The sequence below is a fragment of the Delphinus delphis genome, chromosome 1 (assembly GCF_949987515.2).
Source record: "Delphinus delphis chromosome 1, mDelDel1.2, whole genome shotgun sequence".
In the NCBI taxonomy this organism is placed as follows: domain Eukaryota; kingdom Metazoa; phylum Chordata; class Mammalia; order Artiodactyla; family Delphinidae; genus Delphinus; species Delphinus delphis.
In genome coordinates, this window is record NC_082683.1 from 25,819,454 (window position 1) to 25,840,491 (window position 21,038).

The following is a 21,038-nucleotide window of genomic DNA, read 5'->3' on the forward strand; positions in this document are numbered from 1 at the left end:
TTTGTATACTGGAATCCCCCCCACCCAATGCATAAAATATTTAATTGCATGGGAAAATGTTCACCAAATGGGATACAAAACTACAGTTGCAACAAAATCCCAATTTGTTTGATAGTTACAAGTGATGATCTATGTATAGTGTGATTACAGGAGCTTCTCCCCTTCTTTATGCATATTTATATTTTCAAAAAATTCTATAATGAATTCTGTAATAAACAGGAGAAGGTAGTTTTTCTCAAAAGAGATGACCTTCTCTTGGACAGATTTGGTGTGTGAAAGTTTCATCCACACCCCCCATGAAGCAACCCCTGAGGTCCTGGCAAGACCTTTAGTCCAGAGAGTGATTATAAAACAATTATGTTTCCCCACAGGCTTATTGCAACTCATTTCCTCTCTTTTTTTTTTTTTTCCTGCCGTGCCACGTGGCATGCAGGATCTTAATTCCCCGATCAGGGATCAAAACCCATGACCCCTGCAGTGGAAGTGTGGAGTCTTAACTACTGGACCGCCAGGGAAGTCCCGGAACTCATTTTCTGTATCCTGGAAATAAATTTTCTATCTTTTCAGCTTGGTCTCTTCTATTTTACCTCACAAAAGAAGTTAACATTCATTCCTCATGCCCGCACTGGACTTCCACAAGGTTCCTGACCTTAAAGGATGCAGGGATTTTTATGCCCATTTTTCAGGAAGATATGCAGTGACCAGCCCAAAGTCACACAGTTAGCAGAGTCACAATTAACACTGAGAATGGCAAGCTGGTACCCTAGAGAGCACAAGATTCATGGGCATGAGGGTGGGGAGCAAGCATATTTTCTCTGGTGGAAGCCTCTATGCGCCCCAAATTCACCTCAGTCCAAGAAGACCAGAGTTTATCAAGGTTTCATGTGCCCGAGGCACCAGACAAGAGGGAATAAGAACAGCCTTTCCGTTCTACCATCACTCCCGGCAGTGATCCTGACCAGGCATGGAGCCCCCGGGAGACAAAGCAGCTAAGATTACACAGAAATACAAAAAACGTCAGGTTTATTCATTCAATTTTTTTTTTTTGGGTTCACGGGCCTCTCACTGTTGTGGCCTCTCCCATTGCGGAGCACAGGCTCCGGATGCGCAGGCTCAGCGGCCATGGCTCACGGGCCCAGCTGCTCCGCGGCATGTGGGATCTTCCCAGACCGGGGCACGAACCCGTGTCCCCTGCATCGGCAGGCGGACTCTCAACCACTGCGCCACCAGGAAAGCCCTTCATTCAAGTTTTTTAAATGTCCTAGTTTGGGGCCATACTAAGGATCATAAAGGGAATATTGATAGCCCAGGGAAAGGAGAGAGTACTCCATTCATTTATTCACTCAACTATTAAATTTAAAAAATATATATTTTATTTACTTATTTATGTATTTACTTGGCTGCGCCAGGTCTTAGTTGCAGCACGCGGGATCTTCGTTGTGGTGTGCGGGATCTTTAGTTGCGGCATGCATGTGGGATCTAGTTCCCTGACCAGGGATCCAACCTGGGCCCCCTGCATTGGGAGCACAGAGTCTTATCCACTGGACCAGCAGGGAAGTCCCCCAACTATTAAATTTTAATAATAACTGCTATCATCTACTTGTTATTGGGTACTGTGTGCCAGCACTGTGCTCAGCACTTTATATGCATTGTTTCATTTAATTCTCACAACAAAATATAAATGAGGTAACTACTTTATTATCTGCATTTTTTAATTAAAAAAATTTAAAAGAGTTCTTTATTATTATTTATTTATTTTACTTATTTTTGGCTGTGTTGGGTCTTAGCTGTGGCATGCAGGACATTTTCGTTGCGGCGTGCGGGCTTGTCTCTAATTGTGGCGTGTGGGTTTTCTCTTCTCTAGTTGAGATGCGTGAGCTCAGTAGTTGTGGCATGCGGCCTTAGTTGCCCCGCAGCATGTGAGATCTTAGTACCCTGACCAGGGATCAAACCTGCATTCCCTGCATTGTAAGGCGGATTCTTTACCACTGGACCATGAGGGAAGTCCCTACATTTTTTAAATAGAGGAAACAAAGGCACAGAAAGTTAGGTCTGTCTGACTGGCTGATACCCAGTACTGCCAGGTGACAAGACAGTTTCTGCAGATGTGGGACTCATGGTGCAGTTGCTTTCCAGCCAGAGGGATCATGGAGGTTTCTGTGAGAGGGACCTTGAAGGTTACAGAGGATTTGGCTTTGGGGTGGGGGAGCATTTCAGGCTGAGAGGAAGTTTGGAGCAAGAGTCGGGTGTGTTATGGGGTTTATTCAATGGGCTTTGGGGAATCAGGAAGTTTCTTAGGTAGGATCGTCATGACTAGATTCACATTTTATAAAGATCACTTGCAGGACAGACTGCAGAGGAAAGAAATGAACGCAAGACAAGCTAAGAAATCTTTCTGTTAGTGTTTTGTGGTAGACAAAATAATGCCCCCCAAGGCTTCCCTGGTGGCGCAGTGGTTGAGAGTCCTCCTGCCGATGCAGGGGACACGGGTTCGTGCTCCGGTCCGGGAAGATCCCACATGCCGCGGAGCGGCTGGGCCCGTGAGCCATGTCCGCTGAGTCTGGGCGTCCGCAGCCTATGCTCCGCAACGGGAGAGGCTGCGGCAGTGAGAGGCCCGTGAACCACACACACACAAAAATAATAATAATGCTCCCCAAAGACGTTCACATCCTAATCCTGGAATTTATGATCATTTTACCATACTCAGCAAAACGGACTTTGCAGATGTGATTAAGTTAAGGATTTTGAGATGGAAAGATTATCCTGGATTATCTGGATGGGCCCAATATAATCACAAAGGTCCTCATAAGGATAAAAGGGAGGCAAGAGAGCCAGAGAAGATGTGATGACACAAGCAGAGGTCAGAGTGGTGTGATTGCTGGCTGGGGACCACAAGTCAAGGAATGATGGCAGCCTCTGAAGCTGGAAAGGCAGGAAACAGTCTCCCCTAGAGCCTCCAGAAGGAGCACAGTTTCTGCCGACACCTTGATTTTAGCCCCATAAGACCCATTTTGGACTTCTGACCTCCATAATCGGAAAATAATACATTTGTGTTGTTCTAAGCCACCAAATTTGTTAACAGCAGCAATAGGAATGAATGCATGTTCCTGGGGTGCAAGCAACAGAAACAGACTCTGGCTACATTAAGCAAGAAAGAAGTTAATTGGGAGGATACAGCTGTACAACTCCCAGCCCCAGGAATGAGAGGAGCCAGAGCTGCTTTGGGTAATCTACAATAGATTTCAGGAACAAGGGCACAATACTGAGGGGAATGTTTATTTCTTCCTCCAGCTTTTTTCCATGTGGAGGGACCCCTTTTAGAGTAATACTCTTGCTTCCTGCTGCACCCCCTCATCCATCTATCCTCCCCAGAGGAGGAGGAGGAAGAGTGACTTATCTGATTGGTAAGTTTAGGGAGAAGGAATGGAGCTCAACTCAGCTCTTCCTCCTTCTTTCTCTTTCAGATCCACCTCCCACAAGAACCATGTTTTTTGCTCTCTTCCTCAATGTTCTAAGCTTCCCAGGGTCTGGCCTTCACAGGAAAGACCACAATTTTCCAGCACTGCCTAAGACTGGGTGGAGAAGATTAATTTGGGGGTTCAGTATTAGTAAACCCGCTTGTCAGTCAGACTGAAAGGGACATCCCCAACAACTTTGCCAGTAATAAAGCTGATATTCTGATCTCCCTCTGCCCTACTTCTGTAGCTATCTCTCTTTTGGTTCTAAACTTGGGTGAGGCTACCCCCAAACAAACAATTTCTCATGGATGCTATGACTGGAATGACTCAGCTCAACTGTTTTCTGCCTCTGTGCCATTCCATTCAACAGTGAAAGTCCTGGCTTGGCTTGGGTCTCATGTTCGCCCCTTGGCAAAGGTGGAGAGTACCTTGACTGACGGTCCCCTCAAGACTTCAAGAAGGGAGAAGTAATTCCCCCAAAGCAGATGATGACAGTTTCCAAAATAAAGAAGGAAGAACTGTTGGACATGACAGCTGTCAAGTCACAGGTAGCTATTGCAAAGGTCCAGGAGAGAGGTAATGAGGAACTGGACTATTCTATGGGGGTAGAATTAATGCGACTTGACGCCAGACCAGATGGGGATGAGAATGTCCCAGTCTTGGGCCAGGTGAATAGGGGGATGCTGGTGCCATTAATATTCATCTCATTCATTCTTCAGTTGGTTGATTCAATATACACTTAGTGAGCATATATTATGTGCCCAGTATTGTGCTTCGTGCTAGGGATCCAGTGGTGGACGAGAAGGGTAGGATATCTACCCTCATAGAACTTGCAGTCAAGTGGGGAAAAAAGACAAGATGGTGAATTTCAGTACAGTGACGGAGGCTATGCTGGGGAAAGAACGGGCTGCAGCAGGAGCACAATGGAGTGGCACCTAGCCCTGATTTGAGGGGACGTGACATCTAAGAGAGATGAAATCTCAAGAATGAGGAGGATCTGCCTAGAGAGGAGGGAGGAGACAAAGGGAACAGTGTGTGCAAAAGTCTGGAGGCAAGAGAGACTATGGCAATTTGAGGGAACTGTGGTACTCAGCAGAAGAACGCCTCTCTTACGCCACGGAAATTCTATGCCGCAAAGGGCTTGGGGAGAAAAGAGCCACGGCTCACCTACAGAAACTGAAAGTGTGGAACCTTGCTTGCCTCCCTGGCAACTGGGGAATGAGCACATGACCAGGCCTGAGCAGTGGGATGTTCCTGCCCAGGACTTTGGCCTTTGAGAGAGAGAGAGGAAGTGGCAGAGCCTGTTCTTGGTGGGAGGGGAGAGTCCCACAGCAGCTGGTGGTCAATGGCTAGTAGTGGCCGTCCAACCAGGCTTTTCCTGTGCCATGTCTTTGCCTGTGTTCTTAGCCTAACTGCTTTTGGTTCCTATCCACGTTTAGAATTCATAAACACCCCATGTTATTCAATCAATTCCTTCACTGTTTGGGTTAGGCACCAAAACCCTGATTGGTACAGAGCTGAGAGAGGGTCAGCCTGACTGAAGCTACAACTTGAGAGGGTAAGAGAAGAAAGAAGAGGGTGGGGAGGAAGGGACTCACAGGAATTTTCCTAGGGGCTTCTATGGAAGGTTTTCTTCTCCAGTAAAAAGAGAGATGCCCAGGAGGAACATATCCCTTCCTGCTTGCTTTTGGATGTGGAGGGAGGATGCAATGCTTAGTTTAACAGCCATCCTGGGACCATGAGGGAGGAACCAAGAGACTCAGAGAAGCTGACCCAGAGTCTGACATTACTAGCTGCTCAATTAAACAATCTAGTAGCACCACCTTCCTCTAAGTTTCTTGTGATGGGAGATAAATCCCTCATGTTCAAACCACATTCATTTGGGTACTCTGGTACCTGCTGCTGAAGGCACCATATGGGACTTGGGCAAGTTACCTAACCTCTCTGGGCCTCAGTTTCTCTTTGCAGAGTGAGGATGATCATACCTGCCGCATAGGATCGTGGTGAGTATTGAATTAGCTGATGGATATAAAGTATTTAGCGCAGTGCCTTAACTATTACTACCTGCATCAAAACCATGGAGCAGATGCATTTGTCTCGGGAGAGGGTAGAGAGAGGAGAAGGGGAATGAAGCCTAAATAAGGGGACCCAGAACTTAAGGGGAAAGAGGTAGCCAGCAAAAGAATCGGGGAATGATTAGAGAGTTAAGAGGAAAACTTGAAATTTCATTCTACCCACCATAAGTTTTTTCATCTGGAAAACTCCTACTTTTCCTTTAAAGCCCAGTTTACTTATCCCCTTCTCTGTGAAGTCTTCCTGGGCACCTGACCCACAGCCTCACACTCTGAGTTAGTTGTCCGGATGCTCTGGCTCCCAGAGCACACCCTCCTTTTCTTGCACTTGTCATGATTTATTGTAATTTTCTGCTTTTATTGTGATTCCTGCCTCAGACTGCAAATAAACTCCCCGAGAGCAGGGGTGCCCTGACTGGAAATTTTGTTCCTAGTGTGGGGCCTCGTGGACAGGGGTAATAATACAAGCTAACATTTAATGATTGATTACCCTGTGCCAGGCACTGTGCTAAGTGCTTTGCAAATATTTAATAATTTAATCCTCATGACAACTTTATAAGGTAGGTGCTAATATTAGTCCCATTCTTCAGATGAAGAAATGGAAGGACTAAGAGGTTAAGTAATTTACCCAAGTCATGGCTAGTCTATGGCAGAGCTGGGCTGGACGACAAACTCAGGTGGCCTGGCTCCCTAGCCTGTACTGTTAACCGTGTGCCACATTGTCTCCCATATGCCATGGGCACTGATAAATGTTTGTTGATTGAAATGATAAGAAGGAGTGTTACCAAAGCCAAAGAAAGAGTTTCAGGGAGGGCATTAGTTAGCTTCAGCTCAGTCATGCTGCAGTGACAAGTAACCCCAAAATATTAACTTACAGAAAAGGGTACATGTCAGTTGCAGGTCAGCTGTGGTTTTGTTATACGTCGGGGATGGTGGCTGAGCAGTCCCTATCGAGAACAATGCTGTTCTCAGGGGAGGGACAAAAGGTATACAGCTGTGTTAGAGATGGCTTGTACTAGTGACAGCTGATAGCGTGAATATCTTCCCAAGTCCATGCTCAGTGATGTCACATCAGTAGCTTGAAATCAGTCATAGTGGGAGCACTTATACTATAGAAATTGGCAAATATTTTTCCCCTTAGAGAGCCTGTTGTTAAACATTTACCAGCCCAGCACTAAAAAAGACAATGATATTGGGTCTTAAAGCTTCTGCCCAGAAATGGCACAGGTCACATGCACTCACATTCTACTTGCCAAAGCAAGTCTCATGGCCATACTGCAGGCAATGAGGACAGGAATATACTTCTCCCACTGGGAGGACCCCAGTAGAAGGAGCAGTGACTATTCATGAACAATAATATAATCTGCCTCGTGAAGGAGTCAGAATGAGGACTGAGAAAAGCTCCTCGGAACCAGCCTCAGAGAGTTTGTCCATTGCCTTTAACAAGGGAGCAGTTTCAGTTAGAGTCTGGGGTGGAGGGTAGATTGAGGTGGGGGAGGTGTGAGTCGAGATTCCACATCCTTGAGGCTGGGCAGGGAAAGGACAGAGGCAGTGGGGAGCTGATAACCTAAGGAGTAGCCAAGTGGAAGGCAAGGTGTCTTCTAGAAAGAGGCAGGCTCTTTATCAGCCTGTCATTTTTAGTATCAACCAATCTCTTTCTGCAACTATGGTTTTTCTACCTTTATGCTTCATGCCGGGGATGACACTAGGTAAGGCAAAGAATGAAAGAAAGAGTGTCATTTGAGGATGCTAAAAGTTGAGATCCTGGCCTAAGGAAAAAGAAAAACAGAAGAAACAGAATCCGTTCCCCACTGCCAGAACCAAGCATTTTCATAAATATGGGGGACCCTGGGGGTAGGTGGTGTGGGGAGTGGCAATGATAGGATTCCCAGACAGGTGTGGGAAATCCTAGAGCAGATGAGGATCTATCACTTTTCTGGGGGCAGGATTGTGGGGTGAGAGGAGGGCAAAGAAAGCATAGGATCTCAGAGTCCCACCCCTGCCCCCAATTCAGGGCAAGACCAGGGACCTGAGACACCCTCATGGGCCCCCTCCTGACCCAGTGTGCTGCAGGGCATCAGAATGTGTAGTTGCCCATTGTGGGTTGGGGAGCGGTGGGCATGGGTGACCAGTGGACTAGAAGAGGCCTTGAGGGGGTTACAAGGAGCTCGCAGTAGGGACCTCTGTGGACTGATGATTGGAAAGCAAATGGGGACAAGGACAGCCCTGCATGCCCTCTTAGGAGGAGCCTAGTGTGGTGGTGAGCTGCCGCCACTGCTATTTTAACAGGCTCACAGTCCCTTATCTAAAACCAGATGTGATTCAGAACTTGGAGTTCTTTGGGACTTTAGACAAAGGTGACACGGGGCACAGCAGTGCGTGATGTAACACTGTTAGTGTGGTCTGGGGCAGCCCCACGTAATGAAATACATTAATATTTCTTCAGTAAAATGTATGGGATGCCTAAAGATTACAGAGTCTCATATCCTTCAAACCAGACTGTCTTTCAGGTCAGATTTTGCTGTCAAGTTACTTTTGGTGCCAAATTTTCAAAGTCTTTCCTAGAGCAGTCCTGGAAGTCGGCCTGACTCCTTCCTTTCCCTCCTCCCCCTCCCCCAGATCCAAGTGGTCGGCAAGTTGCATCTGTCCTATCTCCTTAACACCTCTCGCGTCTGTCTCCTTCCTTTCATCTCTCCTTCTACCTCCTGGCTCAGGCCACCTTCCCCTCTCACCAGGATTATTGCAGCTACCCCCCTGGCTGACCTCCTACAACCTCCAGTTTCTCTCCCATATTGCCCTCAGAGGAGCTGCTGTAGAATGCAAACTTTTGGCCTGGCTGGGGTGTTCCATCAGGAGAGTGAAATGATTAATGAAAAATACCAGCAGAGGGCTTCCCTGGTGGCGCAGTGGTTGAGAGTCCGCCTGCCGATGCAGGGGATACGGGTTCGTGCCCCGGTCTGGGAAAATCCCACACGCCGCAGAGCGGCTGGGCCCGTGAGCCATGGCCGCTGAGCCTGCGCGTCCGGAGCCTGTGCTCCGCAACGGGAGAGGCCACAACGGTGAGAGGCCCGCGTAGCAAAAAAAAAAAACAAAAAAAACAAAACCCAGCAGAACTAAAGAATGTCAACTTTTCTTTAATGGCCCTGGGTTTGGAAACATCTGTTTTTTGTTTTAAGTCTTTACTGAATTTGTTACAATATTGCCTCCGTTTTTTGTTTTGGTTTTTTTGGCGGAGGGGCGTGTGGGATTCCAGCTGCCCGACCAGGGATTGAACCCGAACCCCCTGCATTGGAAGGTGAAGTCTTAACCACTGGACTGCCAGGGAAGTCCCTCGAAATATCTGTTTGGAGTCCACTAAGCAGGAGACGACGTGCATGTTCCCAGATAGAGGTACGGGTAGCTCAGGACTCCCAAAGTTCCACATTAAGATGTAAGCTGCAGTTGCTGCACAGAAAGAGGGTTCTTCTAGGTGTGAGAAGCTCCCATCTCCCATTCTCAGGAGTCTGGTTCCCTCCTGGCTCCTCCTGACTGCTCAGGCAGGAGCTGGTTATGTGCCTACCTGGTATAAGCAACTGGTACAAAACACACATCTCCCACCTGCCAGACTGCCTCTCCTGACCTGGCACCACTTCCCAATCTCTGCAGCATGCTTGCTGTCCCTTTGCCACCCAAACCACAATGCTGAGATGTGGTTGTCTAAAGAACTGGCTAAGCCCAAGAGACCTAAACAAGCAAAGCCTTTCAGCTCACAGTGTTTTGAGGTCACTGTGGCCAAATGCTAATTTCCATAAACGCTGCAAGCCTCCCAAGAAAAGGCTTATGTTGTTAACAGCAACAAATACATGCTTTGGGGGGAATGCTGCACATTGGACACTGCCTGTGAGGAAACCCTTGTGGAATTAGCCAGAAGTTCTATTGGAAAATGATGACACAGAGCAGAGGGCACTGGGTGAGAAGTACTCCTAGAACAACAATTATTGAGCACCTATTATTTCTGGCGGTCAGAACTCTGTGGTCCCTGTGTCAGGGACCTCAGGTGATGGTGGACACAGACAAGAGAGTGAGCACAGGATGATAGTACAGTGTGATAAATGAGGTGGGTTGGCTAATTTAGTCATTCATTCATCTGATGCGTACTTATTGCGCTCTCCTGATATGCTAAGGACTGGGCATTTAGTGTAGACCAGGCAGGGATTCTCACTGCCCTGCTGAAGTTTATAGTCTACCAGACATGAGAGATATACACAATGTACTAAGGAAGCATTTAGTAGAGGTGAATAAACTAATCTGGGATGGGGATGGGGGTTCTGGGATAACTTTACAAAGGACATGACTCCGGAACTGAGTCCTGAAGGATGAGCAGGAAGGAGGCAGCAAAGAAGAAGCAGGAAGGGTGTTCCAGGCAGAGGGAACTGTTTAAGCAAAGGCCTCGAAGCATGAATCAGCTTAGTGCATTTGGTAAGTGCAAGTAGTTTGGTATGACTAACACACAGAGTTTAAACTAAAGAGGGGCAAGAGATAAGGTGAGAAGCTAGTCTGACAGGCACTATTTAATCTCAAAGGGTCCTGAGTTCTGGGTTCACTTGCTTGGACTTAGCCTGAAGATAGTAGGAGATACTGGAAGAGTTTTGAGTTGGAGTGTTTATTAGTTAGGAAACAGGCTCAGCTACTATAACAAAGGCTCCAAAATAACATTGGCTTAAACAAGGTAGAAGCTTGCTTGTCACTTATGTAAAAACCCGGGTAGGTAAGCCAGAGTGGGCATGGTGGCTTCACAATCCTCATGGACCCTGGCTCCTTCCCGCCCACTGCCCGGGCATCCTTTAATATACAGCTTCCTTCTAGTGGTCCAAGAGGGCGGCTCCAGCTCCTACCATCACATCTGCATTTCAGCCAGCAGGGAAGAGTAAAGGGGCTGTGGAAGACACACTCCTTCCCTTGAAAGGCATAACCTAGAACTTTCACACATCACTGTCATTCACATTGCTCCATCCAGAATGTAGTCACGTGGCCACCACTGGCAGCCAGGGTGCTGGGAAACATAGTTTTTATTCTGGACAGACATGTGCTTATCTAAAATGTAGAGGCTCTGTTACTAAAGGAAGGATGGATGCTGGGGAAAAACTAGCTGTCTTCAACAGGGAGTGTTAATCCTATTTGCCATTTGGAAAGGTGTCTCATGGGTGGAGAATGGACTAGATGGTAAGAGGTCAGAGCCAAGTGTATAATCCAAATGGTAGCTACTGAGGCTTGAACCAAGGCAGACATCTGGGGTGTGGGAAGTGGACAAAAAAGGCCTAGGGGATATTTGGAAGTTGAATGGACAGGATCTGGTGACCAGTTGACTATACTTTTAATTTACTGTACTTAAGATAGTACTGTGCCTAGCACAGTGCCTGGCACACAGTAAGTGCTTATGAGTGAATGAATATATGAGGTGAAAGGGGAGTGAATGAGTGAGTGAATGAATGAGGTGAAATAGGAGGAGTCAAGAACAACAGTAATAATAATGGCTTCAGGAACTAGTTTGAGGAATATCAATACTTAAAGGTAAATATCAAACAGTTTAAAAAATAACATACCAGTTGTAATCTGTCACTCCCCCTTTCCTGATGGGCACTCCGCCCCCCCCACCGTGATGTCTCCAGCTGGTTCCAAAACTTTCAGTCATTTTTAGTTTTTAGTGCAGTTTCTCTCTCTCTCTCTTTTTTCCCTCTTTTTTTTGGCCGCCCCTCATGGCATGCGGGATCCCAGTCCTCCAACCAGGGATCGAACCCGCGCCCCCTGCAGTGGAAGCGTGCAGTCCTAACCACTGGAGCGCCAGGGAATTTCCTAGTTTTTAGTGCAGTCTCTTGTTTGGGGGCATTAACTTGGTTTTTCCTTTTTCAAAGGTCAATCTCTGTTGGATTCAAAGTCGCAGCAGGCAGGACTGGTGGCGGGAGAGGAGACGGGCGTGCTGTGTTCTCTCTTCCTCCCTGCCCTCCGGTGGAGGAACAAGAAGGAAAAAAAGACTTGTTTCCTTTGGTGCCCCCAGCTGGCCCTGGCTGACCCCTCCGTGACTGCTTATAGCCAAGCCATGCTGCTAAAGGGCTCTGTGTCAAACAGCTTTCTCTGCCGGCAGCCTCGGGCTCCCGCCTCACGGCTCACCTCGTAGCCCCCGCCGGCCTGCTGCCCGCGGAGCTTCTACCCTCTGCAGCCCCAATCCCGGGGCCCGTGGACATGCGCAGAATCAGTCTTTCTTCCTCTTCTTGCCCAGTTGCCACCCGGTCACCTCCTTGGCCTTGTCTCTCCAGTGCCCTTTCCCTTATCTCGGTAGCACCAGGGCGGGTCGGCAGGTGCGGGGCTGAGCTGACAACTACGGGGAATGAGCGGTGAGACGCCCTCTGGTGGCACTCCGAAACGGATGAATAATTCCCTTGGCTCTGTTCTCATTATCTACCACTGTGTAATAAAGCACCCCAAACTTCACGGCATAAGCAATCAGCCCTTGATCATGCTCATGGATTCTGTGGGTCAGGAATTTAACAGGGCACCTGGGGTGCGGGGGGAAATGCTTGGGTTCTGCTTGCTATAGGCAGCCTCCAAGATGATTCCCAATGACCCCTGCCTCTGGGTCTGCAGACCCTTGTGTAGTCCCCTCCCACTTTGCATCAGGTTGGTCTGTGTGCCCAATAGCATATGGCAGAAGTGATATATGTCACTTTGGAATCTAGGTTATAAAAGATACTGTGGTTTCTGCCTCTCTCTCTTTTAAATTAATTAATTAAATTTATTTTTTATTTTTAGCCGCGTTGGGTCTTCGTTGCTGTGCGCCGGCTTTCTCTAGTTGCGTCGAGCGGGGGCTACTCTTCGTTGCGGTGCGCGGACTTCTCATTGCGGTGGCTTCTCTTGTTGCGGAGCACAAGCTCCAGGTGCACAGGCTTCAGTAGCTGTGGCTTGCCGGCTCTAGAGCTCAGGATCAATAGTTGTGCCACATGGGCTTAGTTGCTCCGCGGCATGTGGGATCTTCCCGGACCAGGGCTCGAACCCGTGTCCCCCGCATTGGCAGGCAGATTCTTAACCACTGCGCCACCGCCAGGGAAGTCTCTCCCTCTCTCCCTCTCTCCCTCTCTCCCTCTCTCCCTCTCTCCCTCTCTCCCTCTCTCCCTCTCTCCCTCTCTCCCTCTCTCCCTCTCTCCCTCTCTCCCTCTCTCCCTCTCTCCCTCTCTCCCTCCCTCCCTCTCCCTCCCTCTCCCCTCCCTCCCTCTCCCTCTGTCCCTCTCTCTCTCTCCCTCCCCCCTCTCTCTCCCTCCCTCCTCCCCTCCCTCCTCCCCTCCCTCCCTCCCTTTCTCTCTCTTTTTAAAAAATTTTGATTGACCTTTTCCCAGATTTAAAAATCTCAAGTAAAAATCATACTATTTCCCCCAATGAATTATAATACAGAGCATTTCCCAGCACATCCCAATAAGGCCAACAGAAATTACTTTGAACTTGGCACACTTTTCTCCCTGGGGAAACCTGGTAATAGTGTTGAAAACACTCTGAGGCTCGGCCTCTCTTTTGGATCACTCACTCTGGGGGAAGCCAGCTGCCACGTTATGACGACACTCATATATGGAGAGGCCCATCTGGAGAGGAACTGAGGCCTCCGGCTAGCCCCAGAGGAAGACTTAGATGACTGCAGTCCTAGGCAGACCGCTTGACTGCAACTTCATGAGAGACCCTGAGTCAGAGCCGCCCAGAGGGGCTGCTCTCGGATTCCTAACTGTCAGAAACTGTGTGAGATGATAAATGTTTGTTGTTTTAAGCTGTTACACTTTGGGGGTAATTTGTTATACAGTGATAGATAACTAATACATTGCTCCATGATGTCTGGGCCCTTAGCTGGGAAGACTCAAATAGCTGTGGGCTGGAATCACGTGAAGGCTGCTTCATTCACGGGCTGGTGCCTGAGCTGGGATGACTTGAAGGCTCAGCTGGCATTGTCACCTGGAGGGCCGACCTGTGGTCTGTCCAAATGGCTTGGCTTCTCACAACAAAGTAGCTGGGCTCCGAGAGGGAATGTCTCAAGAGGGAGAGTCTACAGAGTGAGCTTTCCAAGAGACTATGGAAGAAGTTGCAAGGTTCTTTTTGGCCTCGTCTCAGAAGTCACATGGGTCACCTTCTGCTGCATTCTGTTGTTACAAGTGAGTCACCAAGACCAGCCCACATTCAAGGGGAGGGGATGTGGCTGGTCCTCCTGATGGAGGAGTGATCAGATTACACTGCAGAAGACCAAGTGGGACAACGGATACTATGGTGGCCATAGTTGGACATAGCAGCCCGAGAGGAAACAATCCATCGATCCCTGCTCTGCCCCTCAGGGAGAGAAAGACACAGCCTGTGTCCTGTGAATAGTGCTGGCTCTGCTTAAAAGGCGTTTCCTACCGAGCCCTGAGGGGAGCCAGCAATCCTCTGAGCTTGGAAGGTGGAGTACTTCCAGCCTTTTGTTCTCATCTCTGGATTCTGGTGTTAATTCTATCTTTCTGGATAAACAGAGAAGGTCCCACCTGGCATCTTGTCCCACCAAGTTGCACTACCCTTTCTTTGCCAGCCACTGCAATTAGCATTTTTTTAAAAAATATTCATTTATTTGTTTATTTGGCTGCACAGGGTCTTAGTTGCGGCATGCAGGATCTTTTTTTTTTTTTTTTTACTTGAGTCATGTGGGATCTAGTTCCTTGACCAGGGATCGAACCCCGGCCCGCTGCATTGGGAGCATGGAGTCTTAGCCCCTGGACCACCAGGGAAGTCCCTGCACTTAGCATTTTGCCTCAGTCTACCCCACACTCATCCTACTAGCTATGACCGCATTTTACAGAGGAGGGATTCATCTGGCCAAGGTCATGTAGCTGGAGGGTGGTAGAGCAGGGACTCAGTACCCTGACCCCTAAGTCCCTGCTCTAGGGACCCTGGGATTTCAAAAAGCTTACTGGGTGTTGGAGCCTTAGCCCTGGTCTCCTCAGGGCCCTGCCAAGGATGAGGCAGGTGTGCGCAGTGTGAGACGGAAGGGTTGCCGGGAGGTGTTCAGAGAGACTTGGCTTCAAACCCCTGCCTGAGGGTGGGGGCTAGTTGTCAGGTGCACTGTTTGGATGAAAAGGGAGGAAAAGAGAGAAGGAGAATCGGCTTTTACTTTCTTCTTGGGCCTGTCCTCGGCCAGTGAGCTTTTTAGTGGCCAGAGGTGACAGCCCTGGCCTAAGACCCCTCTGTGTTTGTTGGACAAGAAGCCCCTCTCTGTCCTGGAACCTCTGGGTGGAGATCCTTCTGAGCTCATGAGGCCTGTGGATTCTGGGTCTTGGAGTGATTTCTGGCCTCGGTGAACAGGTCTCCCGCCAGTGTCCAGCCTGCCCTACCCCGCCACTTTGCTCCCTGCCGACCCCTACTTCCCATTATGCCCCACTTCCAAGTCCCCGGATGTGACAGTTCCCCGCACTTACTGCCTGCCAGGCACTGAGCTCATGTTGGGGACCCAAAGATAAATGAGATACAGCTTCTGTCCTTGGGCAGGTCAGAGTCCAGTAGAAGGAGAAACATGCAGAGTTAACTGGCAGATGTCAGGTGTCAACTGAAAAACAAAGCACACCCTAAAAATTGAGAATTATGTTTTATTCAGTGGACATACTGAGGACTAAAGCCCAGGAGACAGCCTCTCAGACAGCCCTGAGGGACTGTTTTGAAGAGGTAAAAGGGAGGAGACAAGATATATAGGAGTTTTGAAAAACCCAGGTAGTCAGAATGTCAAAAGATTACTATTCTTTTTTTTTTTTTTTTTAATATCTATTTATTTATTTGGCTGTGCCGGGTCTTAGTTGCAGCATGCGGGATCTAGTTACCTGACCGGGGATCGAACCCCGGCACGCTGCATTGGGAGCATGGAGTCTTAGCCCCTGGACCACCAGGGAAGTCCCAAGATTACTGTTAATTAAAGAAAAACCAGACATCTCAAGTTAATGAATTTAACACTTTTCTCTGCATGGGAAGAGGCAAGAGTCTGGGCTTATTGGCATCATCCTCATGATATGCCTCTTAGCTATCTAGGGCCAGGATCCTGTTTTTCTCCATCCTGAATCCCCTCGGGGTACGTGGTTGGGGCAGTTGTAGTGGCCGATGGCTTGATGGCCACAACATCCTTTGTTTATTGGAATGGCAGGTGACATTCTTTGTCCACACAGTTTGCAGGGCACACTGAAAAAGGGTAAGACTCATACCGAGGTGAGAGTGCTTCACTCAGCAATAAAAAGGAACGAAATATTGATACACACAACAGGGATGCGTCGCACAATCATGTGGAACACAAGAAGCCAGACACAGAGTACAGACTGCCCGATTCCATGTCATGAAGTTCTAGACCAGACACAACTGTGGATTATGTGTTGATAGAAATAAGATCAGCAGTTGCTTGCGAGGAGGGGGGATCCACTGGGAAGAGGCATGGGGCGATGGCTGTTCTGAGGAATGTTCTGAGGACGAGGAATGAGGGTGAGGGGCAATGTGCGGTGATGGAAATGTTTTACACCTTGATAGGAGTGTGAGTTTCATGAGAATATTCGATTGTTAAAACTGATCAAACCTAAGACCTGTGAGTTTCATTATATGGAAATTATACCTGTGAGGAGCAGCCTTCAAAATAGCTCCCAGTGACCCCCACCTTGGGTATGCACACAACCTGCCACATTGTAGCAGGTTGGTCTGTGTGGCGAATAGAATATGGCAGAAGTGATGACGTGCCACTTTTGAGATTAGATTACAAAGTATGCTAAGATTCTGTTTGGGGCTCTGTCCCTATAATCACTTCATCTGCCAAGTGTTGAGCATCCCTGTGGAGAAATGCACAAGGCAAGGAGCCAAAGCTTCCTGGCTCTGTGAGTGGATTTTTCAGCCTTGGTTAAAGCCTTCAGATATCCGCAGCCTTGGCTGACCACAAACTCATGAAAGACCCTGAGCCAGGCCACCTAGCTAGGCTGCCTCCTGATTCCTGACCCTCAGAAACTGTGTGAAATAATAAATGCTTGTTGTTTGAAACCATTATGTTTTGGGAGTTTTTTGTTTTGCAGCTGTAAATGACAAATACGATATTTTGATACACTAAGCGTGGGGAAAACATCTTCTAAGGGCGCCTGACCCAGATGGCTTTCCCAGAGACCTTCAAGTGCTTGCTGTGACTCAGACTTCTGGGCTCCATCTCCACGATGGGGAAATGAGAGGGCTGAGCTCTGTCTAGACGTCAGGAACTGGCGTCTCCGAAATAGCCACAGCCTCCACCCATGCCCACAGCAGGAGCCAGCTGCACACAGCGCCCAGGCCCACACATGCAGAGCAGAGAGGACTCCAGAAATGCTCCCCCCACCCCGCCGATGTGCACCTACCTGCAGGAATCCACTCGGGGCTCAGAAGCTAATAACAGCTACAATTTTTAGAACACTTCCTATGTGTCAGGTGATGTGCAAAGCATTTTGTGTGCATCTTTTAACTTACTCTTCCCAACAACCATCTGAAGAAGATATTACTAAACCTATTTTACAGTGGAGAAAACGGAGGTTCAGAACACTCAAGCAAATTGCCAGGGTCATAGAGCTACTAGGGTGTGACAGCTCTAGATTTAACTCCAGATTTGTCTAGTTCCCAAACTGGAAGGCGGGGAAGCAGCAGCCCCCGACCTGAAAATACTTTTCTCATCTATTGCCTGTAAGAACAAGCCACACATTCTTCCATCAGACAAAAGGGCACAATCTCAACCCAGATTCCCCAGGGCAATGATGTCAAGAGACTGCGGAGGATATCTGAGTCACCAAGAGTCTCAGAGGTCATGGGAGTCACAGAGGAGGGAATGGAGACCCAGAGAGGAAAGTGACTTTTCCAAGGGCTCCTGCCCAGTGCTCTTTTTTTAAAAAAAATAAATTTATTTTATTTATTTATTTTGGCTGCGATGGGTCTTTGTTGCTGCCCTCAGGTTTTCTCTAGTTGTGGCGAGCGGGAGCTAGTCTTCGTTGTGGTGCCTGGGCTTCTCACTGAGGTGGCTTCTCTTGTTGTGGAGCACGGGCTCTAGGCACGTGGGCTTCAGTAGTTGCAGCACACAGGCTCAGTAGTTGTGGCTAGCGGGCTCTAGAGCGCAGGCTCAGTAGTTGTGGTGCACAGGCTTAGTCGCTCTGCGGCATGTGGGATCTTCCCGGACCAGGGCTTGAACCCGTGTCTCCTGCATTGGCAGGCAGATTCTTAACCACTGCACCACCAGGGAAACCCGCTGCCCAGTGCTCTTTGCACCAAACTGCCCTGTCCCTGCCACACAGGAGGGGAATGGTTGCCACATGGGGGAAGCACATTGGGGTAAAGTGTAGCTTTGGGGTGGGGGAAGGAGAGAAAAAGGGAAGCCAAGGTAACAACAACAAAATGGAGATGTCATAATTTTGTCTTGGGTCATCCCCACCGTGGCTAGGGTCTACATTAACCAGCGTCACAGATGGACTCATTGAAAGCCTAGGCAGCCCCTGAGGACATCACAGAAAAGCTCCAAGAACAGGGCTTGGCCCGTGGCAGCACCTGATGAAAAACACTGCGCCATCATTTGCTGTGACCCTGAGTCGCCTCATTCACTCATTCAATAAATATTTATCGACTATGTGCTTTGGGCTAAGTTCTGTTTTAGGAGCTTGGGATATTTCAGTGAACACGAGATCCTTGCCCTTATGAAGCTTAAAGTACACAGATTTAATATATAAATTCTAAAGTATATTCTAGAAAGTGAAAGGTGTGTAAAAGAAGAAAAAGTAAGGAGGGGTAAGAGGACCAAGAGTGACAACAGTGTGTGTGGAGGGGGTGGGGTGAAATCTTTAAAAGGGTGATCAGGGAGGCCTCCTTGAGAAGGCTTCATCTGAACTTTCAAAAACGTGAAGGGGGTGAGGGTGTGCCACACCCAGAGTGGACCATCTGGATATCGGGAGGAAACGCGTTCCAGGCGGAATACGCCCTGATGTATTTGGGGTGAAGGGGAATCATGTCTGCAACTTAAGACAGTTCCAAGAAAATAAATTATATGGATAGATAGAAATAGATATATAATATATATGTGTGTATTTACATATGTAAATATAGTTGTATTTAGAGAAAAAGAATGATAAAGCAGTGTTAAAATGTTAACATTTGGGGAATCTGGGTGAAGAGGATATACAATTTTTAGAAATTTTCTGTATGAAATTCCAAAATAAAATATATTTTTAAAGAGATTTATATTATTTAAAGAGGGAAAAAAAAGCATTCCAGGCAGAGGGAGCAGCTTGTGCAAAGATCCTTAGATGAGGGCTTCCCTGGTGGCGCAGTGGTTAAGAGTCCGCCTGCCGATGCAGGGGACACAGGTTCATGCCCCGGTGTGGGAGGATCCCACATGCCGCGGAGCGGCTGGGCCCGTGAGCCGTGGCCGCTGAGCCTGCGCGTCCGGAGCCTGCGCGTCCGGAGCCTGTGCTCCGCAACGGGAGAGGCCACAACAGTGAGAGGCCCGCGTACCACAACAAAAAAACAAACAAAAAAGACCCTTAGATGAGAGGGTGCCTGGTTTGTGAAGGAGACACTCAGGGCATTGGCAAAGGAAATACAGATGGAACCCAACTTAGGATGGTTCAACTTACAATTTTTCAACTTTATGGTGGTGTGAAAGCGATACGCGTTCAGTAGCAACGGTACTTTGAATTTTGATCTTTTCCCAGGCTATCAATGTGCGGTACAATACTCTCTTGTGATGCTGGGCAGTGGCAGCTGCAGCTCCAGGTCAGCCACGTGGTCCCCAGGGTAAACCATACATACACTTACAGCCATTCTGTACCCACACAATCATTCTGTTTTTCACTGTCAGTACAGTGTTCAATAAATTGCATGAGGTATTCAACACTTGTGTTAGATGGTTTTGCCCAACTGTAGGCTAATGTCAGTGTTCTGAGCATGTTAAAGTAGGCTGGGCTAAACTATGATGTTTGGTGGGTTGGGTGTATTAAATGCATTTTCAGCTTATGATATTTTCAACTTATGATGGGTTTATTGGAATGTAACCCATCCTAAGTTGAGGAAGAGCTGTAAAGGGAATGCATCGGTGTTTTTTACTTGCCTAGAATGCATCCTCATTCTTCAGGTAACAACACCCACTTTTCCTTTGAGGAACTTCCCCTTCCCCACTCTCCTTCCGTACTCATCCCATCTCCCAACTTGGCTGGAGATGCAGGTCCGGCCGATCAGAGAAGTGCACATCAAGCAACAGGGCCAAGGAGACAGAGTCCCGGGGTCCAGGGCTGGCGGATGTGGTGAGAGCCTGCCTGAGGAGGAAGCCAACTCCATGGAAGGCCCAGCTGAGACTTGAAGCAAAGTCAGAGTCTCAACTTTTACCCCTTGGTGGCTTAGTTACATGAGGCAACAAATTCCCTTCTTGCTTGAGCCAGTTTGAGTTGGATTTTCTCTTAATCGCAACAAAAAACGTGTTGACTGATCCCAAGTGTTAAGGTCAGCCTCTCTGAGGAATGGACATTTAGGCAGAGACCTGAAGGATGAGCAGCAGTTGGTCGGATGAAGAGGCAGGGAAAGCATTCCAGGAAGAGGGACCGGCAAATACAAAGGCCCCAGGAAAGGAAAGGGCAGTGAAGGTTTGAGGAGCTGCAGAAAGGTCCAGATGGTGGTGGCAGGTAGAGTGAGGAACCTGGAACTTGGTCCCTGATGGAGGGTCTCACAGGTTTTGTTAAGGATCTGGGACGTTCTCCCAAGAGCCATGGGAAGCCATTGCAGAGTTTAAAATGGGGATTGACTTAACTTGCATTTGACATTGTTTGTATTTTAATAAGAACACTGGTGGCAGTGTGGGACTAGATTGGCAGGAGGTAAAAGTAATGAAGGGGGATCCCTTAGAAAATTATTGCAGACCTCCAGGCTAGAGATGATGACAATTTAGAGTGGGGCTACGGCTATACAGAGATTGGTTGGATTTTGTGGTGCTAGGCCCCAAAGATGCCCCCAATGAACCGTGCCTCCCAATAGTCATGCCTTGTGTAGTCTCATCCCACATTGACTCTGGGACAGCTCTGTGACCCACTTTGACCAGTAGAATGCAGAGGAAGTGACACTGTGCCTTTCAAAGGCAGGAGGTCTCGTGTCCATGCTATAGCGGACTCTGCTATGTGGTCTCTGTGAAGGGGTTTAGCCAAAGGACACAGGGCCTCTCACGGACACCAGGCAGGGCAGGAACCCTCAGAGACAGAGGCAAACACTCTCTGCCTCCCTCTGGAGAAGATTCCACTGACCCTGGCTCTGACCGGTCACCTGACCACAGTCTCTGTGTCTCTGACTGGTCAGTTAACTGGAGGCCTATGGACGCTGTGTGGTTCTATTGGCAGTGGGGCAGGGGAGCAGGATCCCTGAGGTACAGACACGGCTGCCTGTCTCTACTCCACCCTGGGGTGAGTGAGCAGTTTTCAAAGGGAGAACATGACACTACAGCAGTTTAGAAAGAGGCCCAGCT